This window comes from Oryctolagus cuniculus, chromosome 8 (assembly GCF_964237555.1).
Source record: "Oryctolagus cuniculus chromosome 8, mOryCun1.1, whole genome shotgun sequence".
Classification (NCBI taxonomy): domain Eukaryota; kingdom Metazoa; phylum Chordata; class Mammalia; order Lagomorpha; family Leporidae; genus Oryctolagus; species Oryctolagus cuniculus.
The window spans coordinates 130379631-130404983 of record NC_091439.1 but is presented as its reverse complement, the minus strand read 5'-3'; the positions used below and the strand labels follow the sequence as shown (position 1 = coordinate 130404983).

At 39.8% G+C, this 25353-nt stretch overlaps 1 protein-coding gene and 1 long non-coding RNA gene across 12 annotated transcripts in view; one reads left to right on the top strand and one right to left on the bottom strand.

Annotated features, from left to right (window-relative positions):
- Window positions 1–25353, bottom strand: part of LOC138843592 (rho GTPase-activating protein 20-like) — a 1064354-nt gene that overhangs the window by 191636 nt on the left and 847365 nt on the right. The gene's annotated exons all lie outside the window — the stretch shown is intronic.
- LOC127488284 (uncharacterized) overlaps window positions 12907–25353 on the top strand; it is a 74490-nt gene continuing 62043 nt past the window's right edge. Inside the window, exon 1 of the long non-coding RNA XR_011378110.1 lies at window positions 12907–13017. This is a non-coding gene — a long non-coding RNA (uncharacterized lncRNA). The remainder of the gene's footprint in view (window positions 13018–25353) is intronic.

Below are 25353 nucleotides of genomic sequence, written 5' to 3'. Positions count from 1 at the left end.
AGAAGGAGGTACCTTTCTCTTAAGGGAGGAGGGAACTTCCACTTGGACTAAGACCCTGTTTGAATTAGATCGAAATCAGCGAGCTCAAAAGGCTTCCATAGCCTTGGCAACTCATGACTAGAGCCTAGGGAGATTACTGACGCCATAAACAAGAGTGTCAAATAGTTAAGTCAACAACAGGAGTCACTGTGTACTTACTCCTCATGTGGGATCTGTCCTTAGTGTGTTGTCCAATGTGAAGTAATGCTATAACTAGTACTAAAACATTATTTTACACTCTGTGTTTCTGTGTGAGTGCAAACTGATGAAATCTTTACTTAATATATACTGAATTGATCTTCTGTATATAAAGATAATTGAAAATTAATCTTGATGTGAATGGAATGGGAGAGGGAGCGAGAGATGGGAGGGGTGCGAGTGGGAGGGAAGTTATGGGGCATAGCCATTGTAATCCATAAACTGTACCTTGGAAATTTATATTTACTAAATAAAAGTAAAAAAAAAAAAGCAATGCAGTAGAATTGAAGACGACCTGACAGTCACAAAATATTTCACAGTCACGTGAACCTTACTTAAGATGGGAATGGGTAGAATAAATCTTAAATAGAAAGACAGTCTTCTTATGTTCAAAGGAGAAAGAACTAGAGAGGTAAAATGACTTGCCAGTGTCTCTTAGCTGTTCTGGGGCTATATTACCTGCCTCAACTAGATGAGCCCATAATTTTAAGAACATCAGACTTAGGCACAATGAATTCAATGGGCTGTTTAAGGTTACATAACAAAAAAGTATCAAAGCCAAATATAAAAATTATTGCCCACATCTCTCTTCTCTATCCATTATGTAAGCTTGATTTGTAATTGTACATTATTCAAATATCATTTACAACCAAGAATTATTTTTGCTGAATTTAACAATGAAAATGCTTTTAGCCATTTAGTCCTTTTATTTGTAAACATAGACATAGGTTTTTTGTTTTGTTTTGTGTTTTAATTTGAGAGGCAAAAAACCAGAGAAGAAATATTCACCCTCTGGTTCACTGCTCAAATGTACACAATGTCCAGGGATGGTCTTGGAGCAGGGAACTCAATCATTTCAGCCATCACACTGCTGCCTTCCAGGGTCTGCATTGGCAGGAAGCTGTAGTCAGGGGTCAGAACTGGGAATCAAACCCAGAAACTCCAATATGTGACACCGGCATCTTAACCACAAGGCTAAATGCTGTCTTCCTAACATGTTTTCTCATCAGTCATTTGAAAATAAAAGCTAAGTCAGACCTGCAATCTAAGATTTTGGAGTCCTCAGGTATGTGTATGCAAGTTAATGCATGAAAGTTATTTAGGAGCTCAAGAGTCTGTAGTTTAGAGAACAGAAGAGGCCAACATCTGTGACAGGATGTCAACATTTGGGAGATGTGTTGTGCTCTATTCAGAGATTGAGAAGAACTAGTCAACAGATTGCTGTAGCACCAAGGGAGAATGCTATTCTAGAAGCTAGAGAAAAAAATTGAAAAATAAATTCACTTTTTAAAGATTTACTTATTTGAAAGGCAGAGACAGAGATACAGAGAGAGAGACAGAGAGAGAGAGAGATCCATTTCCCATCTGCTGGTTAACTCCCCAAATGGCCACTTTGGCTGGGGCTGGGTCAGGCCAAATCCAGTAGCTGGAACTCCATCCAGGTTTCCCGTATGGAAGGCAGGAACTCAAGAACTTGGATCATCTTCTGCTGCTTTCCAGATGCATTAGCAAGGAACTGGATAGGAAATGTAGCACCTGAGATGCAAGATGGTGCTCATATGGGATGCCAGCATCACTGGCAACAGATTAACCTTCTGGATCACAATACTAGCTCTGAAAAATAAAGTTAGGTAAAACAATTCAAAATTCCATAGAAATAGAAAATATCAAAGAAATGTCAAATAAAATGCTAGAGATGATATTATGGTGCAGTAGGTTAAGATACCACTTGGGATGCCTACAACACATATCAGAATGCCTGGGATTGAATCCTGCCTCTGCTTCTGACCCAGCTTCCTATTAATGTGCATGGGTGGCACCAGATGATGGCCCAAGTACTTAGGGCTCTAATACCCATGTGTGAGATCTGGATGGAATTCCTGGCTCCTTGCTTCAGCCTGACCCAACTCCAGCTGTGTGGGCATTTGGCAAGTGAATCAGCAGGTGAAACACCCCTCCCAACACTGTGGGTTGTTATCTCTCTCTCTGCCCCTCTCCTTCTCCCTCCCCCTCCCCCCTCCCCTCCCTCTGCCTTTCCCTCTCCCTGTTCTTCTCTCCCTCCTCCCTTTATCTCCCTCCCTGTCACTCTGCCTTTCAAATAAATAAGCTTTTTTTTTAAAGTTATCAGGCCATTGGATTTATGATGTCTATAATCATTTGACTAAAGATTTTGTATTTGATTCCTAATGAAATATGGATGCCTTTTTGTTCTCTTATTCACTTTTGTACAAGAGAGTAACAAGATAAAAACTGTTCTCCAACAAGTTTAATACGATCACTTCACATAGGATAGACTGAGATGAGAAGAAACTGCAAGATAGAATAAAATTGTGCAAATAAGAAATGAAAATAAAACTAGAGTGATATCAGTAAGGCCAAAATGAGAAAGGAAATACTATCCATGCTTTGCAAGATATGCAAATATATGTGTTATTTATAGGAAAATAGAAATAAAAGCAAATATGAGAGATTTTCAGAAAATTTGTGAAAAATTGTATTAAAATGTTTATTTTGTGCAACAAATTTTGAAATCCTCCTCAAAAACTTCATGCAAAATGCATATTATACAAAAATGGTACATGGATCTCAAACTTTTTAAAAAATTCTACTTATTTATTTGAATGGCAATTATATTGGGGGTTGGGAAGGAGAAGATACAGCTATTTCCTTTACTGTTTCACTCCCAAAATGTCCACAATAGCCAGGTCTGGGCCAGGGTGAAGCTGGGAACCATAATTCTATCTGAGTCTCCCTCATAAGTGGTAGTGGCTCTAGCAGTTGAACCATCTTCCTCTGCCTTCTCAGATGTACTAGCAGGAAGCTGGATTAGAAGCAAAACACCTGGGACTCTAACTGCACTCTGATATGAGATGCCAACATCACATGCTTAACCTACTGCATCACAAAAATGGCCATTCAAAATAAATTCTTGAACATTTAACAGACCTATTGCAATCCAAGTGCATAGTTACTTGCTAAGCATAAATGCTAATGCAGGTGCCAGAAGTGTTGGTATCAGGGATGTCTTGGTAAAGAAGTAGGGAACTAGGCAGGTCACTCAGAAGCCAGGCAGCAGTGTTTTAGAGTTGAAGAGAAGGTATTAGTTGGTAAATTATGTATTAACTTCCAACTGGGAGATCAGTAATTGAGTCAAAGTGGAATTAGTCATTTAAATAGGCATGTAGTCAAACCTGTAATGACAACCTCTTTATTTCTAAACACAGAAATTATTTTAAATGAGACATACTTATCTAAATACTGTAGGTGAGACTCCAGTTGTCAAAAGTTGTTATGACCAAAGGCCAGCACTCCCTGAGGCAGCATGGAGACTGCAGGAGAAGAATGCAAAACACCTGAACCAGTCAGCCACAGACAAAAGTGTCTGCAGCTGATGCAGGACTCGCAGTCTTTAGATGACAGACACATGTTTTACAACCAGAAAGAGAAAAAAACCACCTGAGAAGAAGCAGAGAGCTAGGGACAGACATAGAACCATGGGATTCTAGGGTATAACGCCTTTGGTCCTCCATGGTTACCTCCACTTAGCACACAGGCAGAGCCTAGAGCTTTGTACTACCCACACCCTCTCCTCCCATAAAGAAAAAGAGGGCTTGAACTGTGTGGTGTAGTAGTCCAAGTCTCCACCTGCAATGCCAGCATTCCATGTGGGTGCTGGTTCAAGTCCCAACTGCTCCTCTTCCTATCCAGTTCTCTGCTATAGCCTGGACAAACAGTGGAAGATGGCCCGAGTGCTTGTGCCCCTGCACCCACATGAGAGGCCCAGATGGAGCTTCTAGATCCAGGCTTCAGATTGTCCCAAATCTGCCCATTGTGGCCATTTGGGGAGTGAACCAGTGGATGGAATATCTCTCTCCCTCTCTGCCTCTCCTTCTGTCTGTGGCTCTACCTCTTGAATAAATGAATGAAATCTTTAAAAACATAAAAAGTTGGAGGAGCCCATGGAGAAGTGGTACATCCTGGATGAGTCCCTGGAGAAGAGGGCAGAGTGAGTGCAGAGCTCACCCAGATGTGTCTGGGGACAGTTTCTCCACTACTACATTTTAATGGGGACAGAAAACACCTTAACACTCCCACAACACCCTGCAGAGGCTTAATTGCTGAATCCTTTAAGACACTAAGGATTGGGTTAGGAGCTAAACACAACAGCTTCCTGTAGAGCTGCAGCTAGGGGAACAGGTCCCACTCACAGATGGAGGGGATGGGGACAGGCCACACCCCACCAAACACAGATCAGGTCAGAAGCCTCTGACCAGCTGGGAGCTTTCTGGCCTCATCTCCTGGATCTCTTTTTTTCTGACAAGCTCTTCTTCCCAACCTCATTGCTGGGAGGGATGCACTGAGGAGACGACTTAGTGGCAAACCTAGGAATTCGAGTTGAGATAGTGGATAGTGCACTGTGATCCCCAAGTCTAACGTAGTCATGGGCAATGTTAATAGAGATGGTGCAGGCAAAGGGAAATGACAGGCATGCTCTGCTGCAGACCTGTGACACAGGGGCAGGCACTCCAGGCCAGGATCCCCTGAGGTTCCCAGCCTTTACTTTCTCCTCAGTGACCACTCCTCAGGCCACCTCTTCTCTGTGGCCACAGACAGTTTTGAAAGCAGTACCCTGGGACGGGCATTTAGTCATTACTGAAGGCTACTACAAGTGCAGGAAAGGAAGGATGCATAGCATATCTATGAGTATTTAGTCCAGAGGGAGCATTTTTAAAACATTATAGTCCTGTTTGCCACAAGCAGCCCTGCCATGTACCTACTTCCTTGGCTTTGGCCTTGATGGTCATTTGTCTATTAATGTCTTACTTCAGAATATACTCCCAACCATTGCTATTGGACAGCAGATGGTTGGTGAGAAAACTCTTTATAGATTTTTTAAGATCTATTTGAAAGGTAGAGTGACAGAGAGTGAGAAGGAGTGATCTTCCATCCACTGGTTTATTCTCCAGATGTCTGTGAAGCCACGGATGGGCCAGGTTGAAGGTAGGAACTCCATCCTAGTCTCTCACATGGATGGGAACTCACATACTTAGACCATCATCTGTTGTCTAAGTGCATTAAGAGGAAGCTCAATTGGAATCAGAGGTGGGACTTAATTGCAGGTCCACTAATATGGGCTGTGGTCATCCCAAGTGACAGCTTAACCCGCTGCACCACAACACCTTCTACCTTGATTTTATTAATTTATGTATGTACTTAAATATTTATTTATTTCAAAGATAGAGATCTTCCATCCACTGCAATGATTGTGGCTGAGCTAGGCTGAGGTTGGCAGTAGAGAACTCAATCTGGTTTCCCACATGGGTGGCAGGGACCCAACTACATAAGCCATCACCTGTTGCCCCCAGGACACATTGTCAGGAAGTTGGAATTGAAAGTGTGGAGAGGACTTGAACCCAGACACTTTAGTTTGGGTTGCAAGTGTTCTGAAGCATCTTAAGCACTGTTCCAAACACCCACCCCCACCTCAGGTTTTAAAGAAAGAGAAGAAAATCCATTTCTCTTTCCTTTTGCTGTAAATAAAAGAATGGATAATATTAATTGCTTGTTCCAAGCATCATTCCTGTTGCCACAAAAGAACCAACTTTTGGATAATGCTAGTGCTGTGTGTCACAGAGCAGAGGTTAAAAGAACCCATACTCTCAGTAATATCACTCAGCCACCAAATTCATCAACCCCAGGACCACTCTGTCTGAATTTCATTCAAGCCAGTTTAAGTTGGGCTTTTAGTGATTTGAAGTCAAAATCATCTTCAGAAAAACATCATGTATTCTCTGCAAGGTGTTTGTGGGAAGGACTTTGAACTAAACTACCCATGGACAGCTAATGGACAACCAAAGAGTTGGCTTTGCAATTTTGTGTTACTACAAGCTGTCCTAACTAAAGACACAAGACTGTTGGGATTTCTTCTATTTGATCACTCTTACATTTGGTGCCTAAAAGGGGCAGAGGTAACTCAGCTTTACCATTTGGCTGTGTGGTCTCAGGGCCTCATTTTCTTCACCTACCCATGGAGATCATCACAGTTCTTGCCTTAGAGGGTTATGATCAGAATCAAAAGAAATGACATGACTTATGTATATTAGCTAGAATTTATTTAAGCTATGAGTAGCAAGCAAAAATAAATATTTAAAAGTGTGACTTAGGGGCTGATGTTGTAGTGTAGTGGGTTAAGTCACATTCTGTGACTCCAGCTTCCCATATTGGTGCCAGTTCCAGTACTAGCTTCTCTACTTCTAACCCAGCTCCCTGCTAATACAGCTGGGAAAGCATTGGAGGATGGCCAAGTGCTTGGTCTCCTGCATCCATATGGGAACCCGGATAAAGCTCCTAGCTCATGGCTTCAGCCTGGCCCAGCCCTGGCAGTTGTAGCTATTTGAGCAATGAACCAACAGATGGAAGATCCTTCTTCTCTCTCTCTCTCTTTCTCTCTTTGTAATTCTGCCTTTCAAAAAAAAACACTTGTAGGTTAACACTTCCTTCACTCTTACATTTAAGGATCCAAACATATTTATTATAGGACAAGCATGGTTCTTCATAGTAGCAGATCCAGGCCCTTTCTTCCTTGTCACCTCATCCCTAAGGTTCCCTCATGATATAAAATGTTTCCTGCAGCTCCAGGAAACACCCACTCTCCATCCCATCCAGGAGGACAACAGAAAATAAGAAGTTCATGTTCCTACTCTTTAAGAACATTTCCTTAAGTTCAGCCTTTGGCCTAGCAGTTAAGATGTCTTGTCCCATATCAGAGTGCCCAGCTTTCATTCCTGGCTTTCATTTCCAATTCCAGCTTCCATCTAATATTCACTCAGGGAAGCAGTAGTGGTGACCCAAGTAATTGGGTTCCTGCCACCCTTTTGGGAGACCTGGATTGGGTTCCTGGCCCCTGACTTGGGCCCAGCCCAGTGCTGGCTGTTGCAGATATTTGAAGAGTGAATCAGCAGATGGGAGATTTCTCCATGTCTACCTGTCTCCTTCTCTCTGCCTCTTAAATAAATAAATAAGTAAGTAAGTAAATATTTTAAAAGAACATTTCTTAGAAGTCACACACTATGACAACAGGTGTGCTCAACTGAGGAATCAAGGAATCTGTTATTGAAAAGGGGAAGGAAGGATCCAGCTTTTGCTACCCCTGCAGATGATGAGCCCTACGATGTGGAACAGAGGCAGAATCTACACAGGGCAGATGTTCTCATTAAAATTTCCACAGGGCAAGTCTTCTCCTCACCACGCAGACAACAACCCTAATCTTACTTCTGTCAAAATCTCATGTTTTAGTCTCATCTAGGGTACATTTATGCTAAAGGTTTTCGAGCTACTACACTGCATAGACACATAGGATCTGGGTAATTTCAGTGTGAAGTAAGGGACATGGTTGCCAAGTCACTGCACACTGGCTCATAGGATGTACTCAGTGAATCTTTGCAATTACCATTCTTGTGTTTAAACAACTAGATTATCAAGGTCATGAAAAATGCATCTTAAATTCCTCCTCTACCACTTACCAGCTGTATGATCTTGGGCAAGTCCTTAAACCTCTCTGTGTAGTAGCCCCATTTCCATGTGTTTCAGAGCTGCATTTAGCTCTTGCTTCATGCATTCCTTTATAAACTCAAAATTCCTTTCTAATCTTGATTTTCCTGTCACAAGCCTTTAAGATCACAGCACTCATAAGTTATTGTCTGAATGAGACCTCTAAATGTAACTACATGAGAAAATGTTTCTCATTCTTGCTCTTTTATCTAGTGATACAAAGAACATGTTTTGATAAGTAGATGAGATTCTAATACACCAGGAGGATACTTAGACAAAAGAACAAACATCCAAGAAAATATGTGAGACAACTTAGTATAAATGTACTCATTCTCCTTGGAGAGAGAAGGCAGCTAATGTTTTGATCATATGGCTTGGAAATCTACAAATAGCTTTTTCACAAAATGCCAGATTCATGAAACATGAAATAGAAAAGATGGTAGACAGATAATTTAAGTTTGGTGTTGATTCCATAGTTACATGTTAATCCAAGGTAAGTACGAATAAAAATTTGATTGGATGAGTTTGCAGTCAATTCATTGATTTTTCATCATGAAAAGTTTAAAAATAGATATATGTTTCCAATAAGAAAATTGTCTCTAGAATGAGAAAGGAAAAAAGAGAGAGATGAAGGAGAAAAATGGTATCTGTATTTGTAGGAAGCTTGGGAATCATAGCTGCTTCAGCAAAGGAGTGAGAGGCCTGTGCTTGGTGTTGCAGAGGAGGTGTGTTTCTCTTTCCCATCTCCTCAGTCAAACCAGGGACAGGAATATGAGTGCAATTAGAAAATATCTGATTGTTTTCTAAAGAGCATTTAGTCTGATGTTATCAGAATTATTCATAATTCCTTTCCATGACAAATGGCTCTCTCAGGTGAAGATTGCAATCAACAATGTGGTGACATCTCCTCCTTTGGGAGATGTGACTTTCCCTACAACATACCTTGCAGGAAGTTATTCAATCATTAATCAAAGTCTAAGACTCTAAAAACATTAACAAAGTACTCACAAAAAAAGAGCATCCAATAAACCAAATCTTGTGAAGCTACTCAGACTTCCAAGTACACAGCTCTGCAGGAGGGCACCCCTGTTCAAAAGAGCACATCTCATTCCCTTGTCTTAGCTCTTACATTCTGTTCCTCATCTGTTACTGTGGCCCTGGTAAATGGGGTCTCACTGTAACATGTAAGCAAGAGCAATATGAGGAAATAGAAATTTCACAAAGAACAGCCCAGAGATAGCAGAACTTATAAATCCAGAGTCTATAAAACACAAGGTTATTCAGGACCCAAGATGTTTGCAAGAAAGAAAAGGTCTGGGAAAACTACTAAGAAAGCATTACTGTTGGTGATGATGCTTTTGTGAAGAAATAACAGCAAACCTGATTCAAGTGGTTCAAGTGTTAACAAAATATATAAAATGAACTTCAAAAACTTTTCACATCCCATTGAACAGAAGCAAAAGCCCAGCAAGTACATTCACAATTAAGATCACACACTGCACACACTGAAATATTTAACCATTGCACACAAGATGATGAATGATACTTGTATCTTTATCTTCATGGGGAATCAAGAAGGCAGGACTGTCTATATTTCTCAACCATCTACACTCACATAGGAGCAGGTTCTGAACCTACGTTTTAAATTGGAAATAGGTAATCAATTATGACATACTTCTGACACCTGCACTTTCCACAGGGAAAATAACACACTCAAGCTTCCTTATGAGCACAGACACCATCATTTACATTCCCTCAAAATACTTATTTCCAACATATAAAACAACTGCTACTATTTGTTGCCTATTCCTCTTTTATCAAAAGTAGAAGCACTGGATTTCAAGTTTTTTTTTCTTTTATATATTTCTATATCTATGGTTAGTGCTTGGATTCTTTGTGTTCCTACAACTTCAGTTTACAATTCTGGAATATGAGGGAATGTTAACAAATTAGCATCAAGAACCTATTTCCTAAACCACAAAGACCTGATTGGAATAATGATCACATTTGATTTTTGCTGGATTACATTCTGGAAATTTTCTCCAATGTTTGGGCTTCATGTGAATTATAAAGGTGATTTTTTAATAAAATGTTACATAATTTTCCTTTTTAAAGGATTTATTTATTTATTTGAAAGTCAGCATTACTCAGAGATAAAAGCAGAGGCAGAGAGGACTTCTATCCACTAGTTCACTCCCCAACTGGTCGCAATGTCTGGAGCTGCACCCATCTGAAGCCAACAACCAGGAGGTTCTTCTGGGTCTCTCCCATGTGTGCAGGGGCCCAAGTACCTGGGCCATCTTCCACTGCTTTCCCAGGGCATAGCAGAAAGCTGGATTGGAAGTGGAGCAGCTAGGTTTTGAACTGGCACCCATATGGGATGCTGGCACTATAGGTGGCAACTTTATCTGCTATGCCACAGTGCTGCCTCCAACATAATTTTCTAAAGAGCATGAGTATTTATTTTAACTGGGGTACTTCATGGAAAACAGAATACAATACAGAACAGGAAATCTTTCTGTGTTTAGCTAACTATTATGAAAGGCAAAACAAGACCTGAAGATTGCAGCTGGCCTCACCTCAATAGAAGGCCTAGACTTACGCTGTTGAAGAGATGTATAAATATGTCATGTGTGAGTATGTCACACACTCTCGACACCAGACAACACTTCTCAGTGACTATGTTAAGTCAAGACAAAAAAGCCATTGTGTAAATACATCTCTCTGTGTTTGTGACTCTGCTTTGATCCAGTTCCCTGTTAATAACATGGGAAAAGTAGTGGAAGATGTCTCAAGTGCTTGGTTACTGCCACCCATGTGAGAGACCTGGGAGAACCTCCTGGCTCCTGTTTCTTGGCTTTAGTTTGGCACAACACTGGCCACTGTGGCCATTGGGGAGTAAAACATTGAATAGCAGTTCTCTCTCTCTGTGTTTGTGCCTTTCTCCCTCTCTCTTCCTCTCTCTTCCTTTCTCTGTCTGTAATTGATTTTCAAGTAAATAAATAAATGGTAAAGGAACACACGGAAATGCCCATTATGTCCCTCTTGTTACTACAATAACTAACTGGTCCTCCACAAGAATTAGCTTTAGCTCTACTGCATTCTCTCTGCGTCCCAAATAAGAACTATTAGGATTACCAAGGGCCAAATAAACTTCCTCAAGATAGCCAATACAGAGAAGCATCTTTCTTCCTTGAACAATAATCAGTATATGTGAAATGGGCCCAAATCCATTCAGAAACTCTCTTGAGTAGCCTCTGTGTGACATACTACACAATCATTTCTGGTCTGCAATCATATTTATTACTCAAAATATTTACTCTTTAGACAACAGCTGTCATACTGATGGTCTTTGGGAAAAGTGGCCTCATAAAAGTATTTTTTAAAATTTTTGTCATCACAGCACAATAAAAAATAATGATCATGACAAACATTGTGACTATGTGAGGGTGAAAAGTAAAATTCACAGGTGAAAACAAAATTGAAGATACATAGCAATACTGTCAATGTCAAAATTCTTAAAATTATAAAGTGGAGTGTAAAGTTCATTGGATTCATGAATGCCGAGAGATATTTTAATTTATCTTCTCATTAAAATAAAGTCACAAAACACGTATTAAAATGCAACACTTAAGATCTATGAACCAGAAAATGTGGGCAAATATCAAACATATATTTTTATCATTCAACAGATGCAAATTCTCAAATCTCTAAGCTTTTTCTCCACAGGCAGAGTCTTGCCTTCCCAGACAATCTCACTTGCAGTCTAACTACACCAACTCCCTGGAAGAAAAAACAAACTGCTGTGTGCCCACCAAAGTGCATTTGCTTTTCAGATCTGGCACTGCTTAGCTAGGGTGGGTTTGCCCTGACTTCTGTGACAACCTTTTTCCCTTTAGAAGTATCAGAGAATCATTTCTGTCTTGTCCCCAGATACCAGCATCTATGTAGTTGACTATTAATATGTCTCCCAGGATAGAAACTGCAGTGAGAGGAAAACCTTAATGTCCCAAAGGCTTAGCCATACAGATGACAGGTGTACCCAGAATTTTCACCCAGTCCTAAGAGAAACTTCAGGGGCAGGATGAGACCCAGGGAATGACATCCACTAGACACTCCTGGAGCCTTGGCCACGGGGGACTTCTTGGAACATCACCCTCAGTCAGTTTTAAAAATTAGGAGAGGAAAAGGGAGGAGGGTGAGTGGAGGTGACATCATCCTGCAGTTAGCAAAGGTAAAGTCAAGCCAATGGCTGCATTTAAGGAATGCAAAATGAAGACAGGCCCAAGGATATTTTGCACTGGAGTGTCAGGGAGACGTTCTCTGATTTCCTCTTTTGTGAAACTTCACCAAATAAACATTCAAGCGCCCTGGTGATGCCTGCAGCTGCCTCGGAACTCTGCCAACAAGTTCATCATCAGGTGCCCTTCCGAATCCTTGGACCGAAAAGATGAGTCAAAGCTGTTTCTTCTCTGATTTACAGAGTTTGTGGTACTGTATGCCGATGGGGAGAAAGGAGGGACCGGGCACCCCCAAAAGACCACAGCTCCTCCATGCATGAACCCTGTACTCCGAGTCCAGATTCTCCCTGATCACCCTCCTGTCCTCACTGCACAACCTGAGGAGAGGTGGCACTACAGCCACTCGGAAGAGACGGCTCTGGTGCTAAGCCGGGGTCACTGTACAGGGACAAGGTATGTCGCCCATAATCTGGAGCCAGCCCAGCCTTCACCTGGTGGAGTCTGCAGATGCAAGAGCTCACCGTGGGGAAGTCCAAGTCCCTCCACACTCAGTTCAAGCAGGATCTAACTTTTCCACCTCCCCCTTCTCAGACACCTGGCCCTAAGCATACTGCATTTCCTGCTTTTCAAGTGTCCGGCTTCCTCTTTGCAGAGGGGAGAAAGCTAAGCCACCACACGGACATTTCTCCCAGTACAGCCTGGAAGAGACTGTGACATGACAATCTCGCGAGATTCCGTGGTTGCCCTTCCCTTGAGGGGTGCCTGGTTGGACAGTTTGTAAGGCAGGTGGGCATGGATGATGTCATAAAGCTGTAGCCAATCAGTATGCTCCCTGGCATAGTGGGTATGGGGTACTGTTGCCAGGTGAGGGGAGTGAGGAACTGGGGCTCTGGTCTGAAGATGCTTCCTCTACTGCTGGATTCCCCAGTGGCCAGTGCCATCACCTCTGTGTTTCTGCACAGCTCTGGTGATCTAAAGCCACATTCAGGTGAGATACAATTTCCTGACCTACTGGTATTTTATTGACTTCTGGGTCTTTGCTTTTCTCCATGTTCTGGAGTCATTTCTTGATTGTGTCATTTGTGTGTGTGTGTGTGTGTGTGTGTGTATTTAATGTGCGTTTGAATAAGGTTTAAAGATATTACATAAATTGAATTTCTCTTGTAGATCCATGTTTGCTAGTTTGCCTTTTGTCCTTTAATATTGTCTGTTTCTTGCTGTGAGTTATATTGACTGTCCACCTGGTAATCTTGCTAAATTCATTCACTTACAGGTCGTATTTGGCTTGGGGTTAGATTGGATTCTCTCTCCCTATAATGGTGTCATCCACATATATTTTTATTGCTTAAAAGTTGAAACTTAAATTTGTGTTACTTTTTTGTTGCTTGATTTCTGACCATTCCTTCCATATAGTGTTGAAGAGGGAGGGGAGAGAAGGCAGTCATGTCCGGGTCTGTTCCTAGGGAGAAGGCTTTCATGGGTCCTGTTTTAAGTAGTGTGCTGTGGTCCATTTTAGACTATCTTGATCACAAGAAGGAAGTCACTGTGTTTTCCTATTCTGCTGTAAGTTGATTTTTTATGGTTTGATATTGAATTTTATTAAGTGCTTTTTAATATCTAATCTAAATTGTCATGTAATTTCCTCATATTTTTCAGCTACATGGATGATTTATAGAGCTTGTTTAAGAATGCTAAAAAGTTCTTCACTTTTTAGTGTAGCTCACCTGATATTGATCTATTATGCTTTCCTATGTGATAGAATTCATATAATCATATTTTGCTTAGAATATATGTACCTCAGTTTATGAAAGACATGATTATTTCATTTTAATTTAATATCCTGGTCTCATTTGCATCATAATGTAACACTGGCTTCCCAAAAGAGATTCAAAATTATTCTGGGTATGCCCACTTGGAACAAGTCAGGGAAATTCAGTGGTTTTTCTCTTAGAAGTGTATAATGTCATATAAGTCTGGACCCAGGTTTTTGCTTGTGGAACATTTTTCTTGATTGGTTGGTTTGGAGTTGCAAAAATTGGTTCAACTTATCAAATTATATAGGGATTTTCCTATTCCATCTTATATTTGTGTTTTGGAACTTAGATATCAAAATCTAGCAGATTTTGAACTCTGAAGTCAATTTTTAGATAATTTTTAGTTATATAAAGTGAATAAATTTCATATATACAGACTTAGGAGCATAGTGGTACTTCCCACCCTACCACCTCTCCTGCTCATGCTGCCATCCTCCCTCTCACTTTCTGTCATAATCTTTAATTTTTTTAAACTTTTATTTAATGAATATAAATTTCCAAAGTACAGCCCATGGACCACAATGGCTTACCACCCATAACGTCCCTCCCACCCACAACCCTCCCCCCTCCCACCCCCTCTTCCCCTCCACTCACATCAAGATTCATTTTCAATTCTCTTTATATACAGAAGATCAGTTTAGTATACATTAAGTAAAGATTTCAACAGTTTGCTCCCACACAGAAACATAAAGTGAAAAATACTGTTTGAGTACTAGTTATAGCATTAAATCTCAATGTACAGCACACTAAGGACAAAGATCCTACATGAGGAGTAAGTGCACAGTGACTCCTGTTGTTGACTTACCAAAGTGACACTCTTGTTTATGGCATCAGTAATCACCCTAGGCTCTTGTCATGAGCTGCCAAGGCTATGGAAGCCCCCTGAGTTCACTGACTCTGATCATATTTAGACAAAGCCATGGTCAAAGTGAAAGTTCTCTCCTCCGTTCAGAGAAAGGTACCTCCTTCTTTGATGACCCGTTCTTTCCACTGGGATCTCACTCGTGGAGATCTTTCATTTAGGTTTTATTTTTTTTTTCCCCAGAGTGTCTTGGCTTTCCATGCCTGAAATATTCTCATGGGCTTTTCAGCCAGATCCGCATGCCTTAAGGGCTGATTATGAGGCCAGAGTGCTGTTTATGACATCTGCCATTCTATGAGTCTGCTGTGTATCTCACTTCCCATGTTGGATTGCTCTCCCCTTTTTTTATTCTATCAGCTAGTATTTGCAGACACTAGTCTTGTTTATGTGATCCCTTTGGTTCATAGTCCTATCATTATGATCAATTGTGAACAGAAATTAATCCCTGGGACTAGTGAGATGGCATTGGTACATGCCACCTTGATGGGATTGAATTGGAATCCCCTGGTATGTTTCTAACTCTACCGTTTGAGGTAAGTCAGCTTGAGCATGTCCCGAATTGCACATCTTTTCCCTCTCTCATTCCCACTCTTACATTTAACAGCGATCACTTTTCAGTTAAGTTTCAGCACTTAAGAAGAATTGTGCATTGATTACAGTATTCAACCAAAAGTATTAAGTAGAACAAACAAAAAAAATACTAAGAGGGATAACATATTAAGTTGCTCATCAACAGTCAGGGTGAGGGCTGATCAAGTCACCGTTTCTCATAGTGTTCATTTCACTATAACAAGTTTCCTTTTTGGTGCTCAGTTAGTTGTCACCTATCAAGGAGAACAAGTGGTATTTGTCCCTTTGGGATTGGCTTATTTCACTCAGCATAATGCTTTCCAGATTCCTAACAGGGATCACTTTTCAGTTAAAATTTAAACACCTAAGAATAATTGTGTGTTAATTACAGAGGTCAACCAATGGTACTAGAACAAAAAAAAAAAACTAAAATTGATGAAGTATTACATTGTACATCAACCGTCAGGACAAGAGCTGATCAAGTCACTGTTTCTCATAGTGTCCATTTCACTTCAAGTTTCCCCTTTGGTGCTCAGTTAGTTGTCGCCGATCAGGGAGAACATATGATATTTGTCTCTTTGGGACTGGCTTAATTCACTCAGCACGATGTTTTCCAAATTCCTCCATCTTGTTGCAAATGACCGGGTTTCTTTGTTTTTGACTGCTGTATAGTATTCTATAGAGTACATGTCCCATAATTTCTTTATCCAGTCTACTATTGATGGGCATTTGGGTTGGTTCCAGGTCTTAGCTCTGGCGAATTGAGCTGCAATAAACATTAATGTGCAGACAGCTGGTTTGTTTGCCAATTTCATTTCCTTTGGGTAAATTCCAAGGAGTGGGATGGCTGGGTCGAATGGTAGGGTTATCTTCAGGTTTCTGAGGAATCTCCAGACTGACTTCCACAGTGGCTTGACCAGTTTGCATTCCCACCAACAGTGGGTTAGTGTCCCTTTTTCCCCACATCCTCTCCAGCATCTGTTGTTGGTAGATTTCTGTATGTGAGCCATTCTAACCGGGGTGAGGTGAAACCTCATTGTGGTTTTGATTTGCATTTCCCTGATTGCTAATGACCTTGAACATTTTTTCATGTGCCTGTTGGCCATTTGGATGTCCTCTTTTGAAAAATGTCTATTGAGGTTCTTGGCCCATCTCTTAATTGGGTTGTTTGTTTTGTTTTTGTGGAGTTTCTTGATCTCTTTGTAGATTCTGGTTATTAACCCTTTATCTGTTGCATAGTTTGCAAATATTTTTTTCCCATTCTGTCGGTTGTCTCTTCACTCTCCTGACTGTTTCTTTTGCAGTACAGAAACTTCTCAATTTGATGCAATCCCAAATGTTAATTTTTTCTTTGACTGCCTGTGCTTCTGGGGTGTTTTCCAAGATGTCATTGCCAGTACGTATATCTTGCAGGGTTTTTCCAATGCTCTCTAATAATTTGATGGTGTCAGGTTGTAGATTTAAGTCTTTAATCCATGTTGAGTGGATTTTTGTGTAAGGTGTAAGGTAGGGGTCTTGCTTCATGATTCTGCATGTTGAAATCCAATTTTCCCAGCACCATTTATTGAATAGACTGTCCTTACTCCAGGGATTGGTTTTGGATCCTTGATCAAATATGAGTTGGCTGTAGATATTTGGATTGATTTCTGGTGTTTCAATGCTGTTCCATTGGTCTATCCATCTGTTTCTGTACCAGTACCATGCTCTTTTGATTACAACTGCCCTGTAGTATGTCCTGAAATCTGGTATTGTGATGCCTCTGGCTTTGTTTTTGTTGCACAAGATTGCTTTAGCTATTTGAGGTCTCCTGTGTCTCCATATGAATTTCAGCATCATTTTTTCCAGATCTGAGAAGAAGGTCTTCAGTATCTTGATTGGTATTGCATTGAATGTATAAATTGCTTTTGGGAGAATGGACATTTTGATGATGTTTATTCTTCCAATCCATGAGCATGGAAGATTTTTCCATTTCTTGGTATCCTCTTCTATTTCTTTCTGTAAGGTTTGTAATTCTCATTGTAGAGATCCTGAACGTCCTTGGTTAAGTTTATTCCAAGGTATTTGATTGTTTTTGTAGCTATTGTGAATGGGATTGATCTTAGAAGTTCTTCCTCAGCCATGGCATTGTCTGTGTATACAAAGGCTGTTGATTTTTGTGCATTCATTTTATACCCTGCTACTTTGCCAAACTCTTCTATGAGTTCCAATAGTCTCTTGGTAGAGTTCTTTGGGTCCCCTAAATAAAGAATCATGTCATCTGCAAAGAGGGATAGTTTGAGTTCTTCCTTCCCAATTTGTATCCCTTTAATTTCTTTTTCTTGCCTAATAGCTCTGGCTAGAACCTCCAGAACTATATTGAATAGCAGTGGTGAGAGTGGACATCCCTGTCTGGTCCCAGATCTCAGTGGAAATGCTTCCAGCTTTTCCCCATTCAATAGGTTGTTGGCTGTGGGTTTTTCATAGATTGCTTTGATTGTATTGAGGAATGTTCCTTCCAAACACAGTTTGCTTAGAATTTTCATCATGAACGGATGTTGTATTTTATCAAATGCTTTCTCGGCATCTATTGAGATAATCATATGGTTTTTCTTCTGCAGTCTGTTAATGTGGTGTATCACATTGATTGTTTTGCGCACATTGAACCATCCCTGCATACCAGGGATAAATCACACTTGGTCTGGGTGGATGATCTTTCTATGTGTTGTTGCATTCTATTGGCGAGAATTTTATTGAGGATTTTTGCGTCTATGTTCATCAGGGATATTGGTCTGTAATTCTCTTTCAATGCTGCATCTTTTTCCGGCTTAGTAGTTAAGGTGATGCTGGCTTCATAGAAAGAATTTGGGAGGACTCCCTCTTTTTCGATTGCTCTGAATAGTTTGAGAAGAATTGGAGTCAGTTTTTCTTTAAATGTCTGGTAGAATTCAGCAGTGAATCCATCTGGTCCTGGGCTTTTCTTTGTTGGGAGGGCCTTTATTACTGTTTCAATTTCTGTCTCAGTTAGGGTGTGTTTAGGTTTTTGATGTCTTCCTGGTTCAATTTAGGTAGGTTGCATGTGTCCAGGAATCTATCCATTTCTGATAGGTTTCCCTGTTTGCTGGCATACAAGTCCTTGTAGTAATTTCTGATGATTCTTTTTATTTCTGTGGTGTTTGTTGTTACATTTCCTTTTTCATCTCTGATTTTATTGATTTGGGTCTTTTCTCTTCTTTTTTTAGTTAGTTGGGCCAATATAGGGTGTCAATTTTATTTATTTTTTCAAAAAAAACCAGCTCCTCGTTTGGCTGATTTTTTGTAATTTTTTTTTGGATTCAATCCTGTTGATTTCTTCTCTGATTTTAATTATTTCTCTTCTCCTACTAGATTTAGGTCTGGTTTGCTGTAGGTTTTCTAGATCCTTGAGGTGAATTGAAAGCTCATCTATTTGGTGTCTTTCCGATTTCTTGATGTAGGCACCTATTGATAAAAACTGTCCTCTTAACACTGCTTTTGCTGCATCCCATAAGTTTTGGTATGTTGTGCTGTTATCCTCATTTGCTTCCAGAAAATTTTTGATTTCTCTTTTAATTTCTTCTATGACCCATTGTTCATTCAGGAGCCTGTTGTTCAATCTCCATGTGTTTGCGTATGCTCTAGGGATTCCTGAGTTGCTAATTTCCAACTTCATTCCTTTATGGTCTGAGAAGCTGCATGGTATGATTCTAATTCTTTTGAATTTGCTGAGACTTGCTTTATGGCCTAGTATGTGGTCAATCCTAGAGAAGGTTCCATGTACTGCTGAGAAGAATGTAAAATCTTTAGCTGTAGGCTTGAAAGTTCTGTAATCCATAAACTGTACTTTGGAAATTTATATTTACTAAATAAAAAAAATCAAAGTGTCAATATCAAGTCTGTAGATTACTTCTTAATTACTGTATTATACCACAGATCAGGGAGAATATATGGTGTTTGTCTTTTGGGTACTGGCATATTTCATTAAGTATAGTAGTTTACAGTTCCATCCATTTTATTGAAAATGACAATATTTCATTTTTTACCACTTTGTAGTATACTGTGGTACATATACCGTGATTTCTGTTTTTTTAAAAGATTTTATTTACTTATTTGGAAGGTAGAGTCACAGACAGTGAGAATGAGAGACAGAGAGAAAGGTCCTCCCCACATTGGTTCAGTCCCCAAATGGCCACAATGGCTGGAGACGTGCTGATACAAAGCCAGGATTCAGCTGACTCTTCAATGTCTCCCACATGAATGCAAGGGCCCAAGCACTTGGGCCACCCTCTACTGCTTTCTCTGGCTATAGCAGAAAGCTATATTAGAAGAATAGCAGCTGAGATAAGAAACAGCACCCATATGGGATGCCAGTGCCATGGGCAGAGAACTGCACGATGGCACAAGTCCCCTATAATTTCTTTATCTAGTCTTCAGTAGATGGACATCTGGATTGATTCTGTATCTTAGCTATTATGAATTGAGTTGCATTAAATGTGGCAGTACAAATCACTCTTTCATATGTTGATTTCATTTTCTTTGGGAAAATTCTCAGGAGTGGGATGGCTGGGTCATATTGCAGGTCTCTATTCAGATTTCTGAGGTATCTCCATAATATCTTTCACAGTGGCTATACCAGATTAATTCTCACCAACAGTGCATTAGGGTACCTTTTTCACCACATCCTCCCCAGCATTTGTTACTTTTTGATTTCTGTATGAAAGCCATTCTAAGTGGGTTGAGGTAAAACAACTGAGATACTTTAATATGTAATTCCAGCATCACAACTACTGTCTTAACTGCTAGGATAAATGAACATGCCTGAGTTAATTTTTTGTACACAGTGAGTGAGAAATAAGGTCTAGTTTAATTCTTCTGCATGTGGATATTCAATATTCCATGCACCATTTTTTGAGAAGACTGTCCTTTCTGCAGTGCATATTCTTAGTGCCTTTGTTGAAGGTCAATTAGCTGGAGATGTTTGAATTTATCTTTAGGCTCTCTATTCTGTTCCTAACATATATGATATTATTTGAAAAAGTTTAGGAAATGGAATTAAAAGATAAGATTAGGGATAGACATTGTGCCACAGCAATTAGGACATCACTATGACTCCCACATCTCATATTGGAGGGACTAGGTTTGAGTCCTGCCTTTGCTTCCAATCCCCCTTTCTGTTAATGCATATCCTGGGAGGCAGCGGGTGGTGTCTCAAGTTCATGAGTCCCTGCCATGAACATGGGAGACCCAGATACAGTTCCTGGTTCTTGATTATGGCCAAGCCTAGCCTCAGCTGTTGCAGGCATTTGGGGCATGAACCAGTCAATAGAAAATCTCTGTCCCTCCTTCCTCCTCTTCCTTCCTCCCTCTCTCTCCCTCCCTTCCTCCTTTCCTACTCCCTCTACCTCTGTATTTCAAATAAAAAGGATAAATTTATAGTTTATTTTAGCACAAATTTTTTGAAAGTCAGTAGTTTTTTGTGATGTACTTTTCCACAGGCCATTTTTGTTAGCATGCAATACATGTACATTTTTAAGAGATACAGTGCATTATCTCAACACATGTATATATAATAAACTAATAAAATAATTGGCATTCCAATTTTCTTATTTTTCTTTATGTTTGGAGCCTACAAGCTCCTCTATTAAAGTTCTTCAAAGAGCATATAATACATGATTGTAAGCTATGATTATAAGCTCTGCTGTGCTGTGGGACACTGCAACTTACTACTTCTTTGTCACTGTTATTTGGTTCCTGTTATTCAATCTTCCTCTTTGCCATTTCATCATACTTTCCCCAACTTATAGTAATCACTATATGAAGTTCAGATCATCATTTTCCAACATCCATATATGAGGGAGAATGTATGGTATTTGCCTTCTGTGTCTGACTTATTTCACATACCCTAATGACCTCTAGTTCTATACATTTGCTACACATATCAGGATTCCATTCTTATCTGTGGCTGAACACAACTCTATTGTGTATATATATCATATTATCTATTTTTTTGAGTTTTTTTAACTTTTATTTAATGAATATAAATTTCCAAAGTACGGCTTATGGATTACAATGGCTTCCCCCCCATACCGTCCCTCCCACCCGCAACCCTCACTTTCTCACTCCCATTCCGCCTTCCATTCACATCAAGATTCATTTTCGATTCTCTTAGTATACAGAAGATCAGCTTAGTATACATTAAGTAAAGATTTCAACAGTTTGCTCCGACACAGAAACATAAAGTGAAAAATAATAGATGATTTCTTAAATGATGATGAAATCAGATCAGACCTATTGTCATGTTTAATCCCAGTGAGAGTCAAGTTGGGAATTGATAATTTCTTTTTTCTTTTTCCTTTTTTTTTTTTTTACAGAGGATCAGTTTAGTATGCATTAAGCAAGGATTTCAACAGTTTGCACCCCCATAGAAACATAAAGTGAAATATATTGTTTGAGTACTCGTTATAGCATTAAATCTCAATGTATAGCACATTAAGGACAGAGATCCTACATGAGGAGTAAGTGCACAGTGACTCCTGTTGTTGACTTTACAAATTGACACTCCTGTTTATGGCATCAGTAATCTGCCTATGCTCCAGTCATGAGTTTCCAAGGCTATGGAAGCCTTTTCAGTTCTCAGACTCTTATCTTATTTAGAAAAGGTCATAGTCAAAGTGGAAGTTCTCTCCTCCCTTCAGAGAAAGGTACCTCCTTCTTTGAAGACCTGTTCTTTCCACTGGGATCTCACTCACAGAGATCTTTCATTTAGGGTTTGTTTGTTTTTTTTTTTTTTTTTTTTTTTTTGCCAGAGTGTCTTGGCTTTCCATGCCTGAAATACTCTCATGGGCTTTTCAGCCAGATCCGAATGCCTTTAGGGCTGATTCTGAGGCCAGAGTGCTGTTTAGGACATCTGCCATTCTATGAGTCTGCTGAGTGTCTCCCTTCCCATGTTGGATCACTCTCCCCTTTATTTATTCTATCAGTTAGTATTAGCAGGTACTAGATTTGTTTATGTGCTCCCTTTGACTCTTAGTCCTTTCATTATGATCAATTGTGAACTGAAATTGATCACTTGGACTAGAGAGATGGCATTGGTACATGCCACCTTGATTGGATTGAATTGGAATCCCCTGGTATGTTTCTATCTCTACCATTTGGGGCAAGTCAGCTTGAGCATGTACCAAATTACACATCTCTTCTCTCTCTTTTTCCCACTCTTATGTTTAACAGGGATCACATTTCAGTTAATTTTCAACACTTAAGAATAACTGTGTATTAATTACAGAATTAAACCAGTCATATTAAGTAGAACAGACAAAAAAAACTACTAACAGGGATAATGTATTAAGTTGTTCATTAGCAGTCAGGGCTATGCTGATCAGGTCACCATTTCTCATAGTGTCCATTTCACTTCAGGAGGTTTCCTTTTTGGTGTTCAGTCAGTTGTCACCAATCAGGGAGAACATATGGTATTTGTCCCTTTGGGACTGGCTTAATTCACTCAGCATGATGTGTTCCAGATTCCTCCATTTTGTTGCAAATGACTGGATTTCATTGTTTCTTACTGTGGTATAGTATTCTAAAGAGTACATATCCCATAATTTCTTTATCCAGTCTACCGTTGATGGACATTTAGGTTGGTTCCAGGTCTTAGCTATTGTGAATTGTGCTGCAATAAACATTAGGGTGCAGACCGCTTTTTTGTTTGCCAATTTAAATTCCTTTGGGTAAATTCCAAGGAGTGGGATGGCTGGGTCGAATGGTAGGGTTATCTTCAGGTTTCTGAGGAATCTCCAGACTGACTTCCAAAGTGGCTTGACCAGTTTGCATTCCCACCAACAGTGGGTTAGTGTCCCTTTTTCCCCACATCCTCGCCAGCATCTGTTGTTAGTAGATTTCTGAATGTGAGCCATTCTAACCGGGGTGAGGTGAAACCTCATTGTGGTTTTGATTTGCATTTCCCTGATTGCTAATGACCTTGAACATTTTTTCATGTGCCTATTGGCCATTTGGATGTCCTCTTTTGAAAAATGTCTATTGAGGTCCTTGGCCCATCTCTTAAGTGGGTTGTTGGTTTTGTTTTTGTGGAGTTTCTTGATCTCTTTGTAGATTCTGGTTATTAACCCTTTATCTGTTGCATAGTTTGCAAATATTTTTTCCCATTCTGTCGGTTGTCTCTTCACTCTCCTGACTGTTTCTTTTGCTGTACAGAAACTTCTCAATTTGATGCAATCCCAATAGTTGATTTTGGCTTTGACTGCCTGTGCCTCCCGGGTCTTTTCCAGAAACTCTTTGCCTGTGCCAATATCTTGCAGGGTTTTTCCAATGTTCTCTAATAACTTGATGGTGTCAGGTCATAGATTAGGTCTTTAATCCATGTTGAGTGGATTTTTGTGTAAGGTGTAAGGTAGGGGTCTTGCTTCATGCTTCTGCACGTGGAAATCCAGTTTTCCCAGGACCATTTATTGAATAGACTGTCCTTGCTCCAGGGATTGGTTTTAGATCCTTGATCAAATAAAAGTTGGCTGTAGATGTTTGAGTTGATTTCTGGTGTTTCAATGCTGTTCCATTGGTCTATCCATCTGTTTCTGTACCAGTACCATGCTGTTTTGATTACAACTGCCCTGTAGTATGTCCTGAAATCTGGTATTGTGATGCCTCCGGCTTTGTTTTTGTTCTACAAGATTGCTTTAGCTATTTGAGGTCTCCTGTGTCTCCATATGAATTTCAGCATCATTTTTTCCAGATCTGAGAAGAAGGTCTTCAGTATCTTGATTGGAATTGCATTGAATGTATAAATTGCTTTTGGGAGAATGGACATTTTGATGATGTTTATTCTTCCAATCCATGAGCATGGAAGATTTTTCCATTTCTTGGTATCCTCTTCTATTTCTTTCTGTAAGGTTTGTAATTCTCATTGTAGAGATCCTGAACGTCCTTGGTTAAGTTTATTCCAAGTTATTTGATTGTTTTTTTAGCTATTGTGAATGGGATTGATCTTAGCAGTTCTTTCTCAGCCATGGCATTGCTTGTGTATGCAAAAGCTGTTGATTTTTGTGTATTGATTTTATATCCTGCCACTTTGCCAAACTCCTCTATGAATTCCAATAGTCCCTTAGTAGAGTTCTTTGGATCTTCTAAGTAAAGAATCATTTGTCTGCAAAGAGGGATATTTTGACTTTTTCCTTCTCAATTTCATGTTATCTATTCATCCATTGATGGACCCCTAGATTGATTCCAAATCTTGGCTGCTGCTAATAGTGCTACAGTGAATATGGGAGTGCAGCTATTTTCTCCAAATCCTGAATTCATGACCTTTGGGGTATATATACATACAAGTTGGATAGCTGGGTCACATAGATCTGTTTTTAGTTTCCTTGAGGAACCTCCATACCATCCTCCTAATGTCTATACAAATTTTCATTCAGACCTAGAATGTATAAGGGTTCAGTTTTCTCCAAATTTTCACCAGACGTTTTGTTTTGTCTTGTTGGTATTGTCCATTTTAGTTGATGTAAAATATCACATGTACTTTTGATTTGAATTTTGCTGATGGATAATGATACCAGGAGCCAGGAGCTTCTTCTGGGTCTCCCACATGAATGCAGGGGCCCAAGAATTTGGGCCATCTTCTACTGCTATCCCAGGCCACAGCAGGGAGCTGGATGGGAAGTAGAGCAGGTGAGACTCAAACCGGCACCCATATGGGATGCTGGCACTTCAGGCCAGGGTGTTAACCACTGTACCATAGTGCCAGCCCCACCTTTCCAATTTTTTAAGGTAGACACCAATTATTATAAACTTCCCTCTGAACACTGCTTTTACTGTATCCTGTAAGTCTTGATATCATGTATTCTGCTCATTTGTTTCCAGAAATTTTTTGATTTCCCATTTGAATTCTTGTATGACCCACTGTTCATTCAGGAGCATGGTGTTCAGTCTCTATGTGTTTGCATATATTCTAGAGATTCTTGAGTTGTTAATTTGCAGCTTCAATCCATTGTGGTCAGAAAAGATGCATATTATGATTTCATTTTTTTTTTTTAATTTGCTGAGACTTGCTTTATGGCCTAATATGTTGTCAATG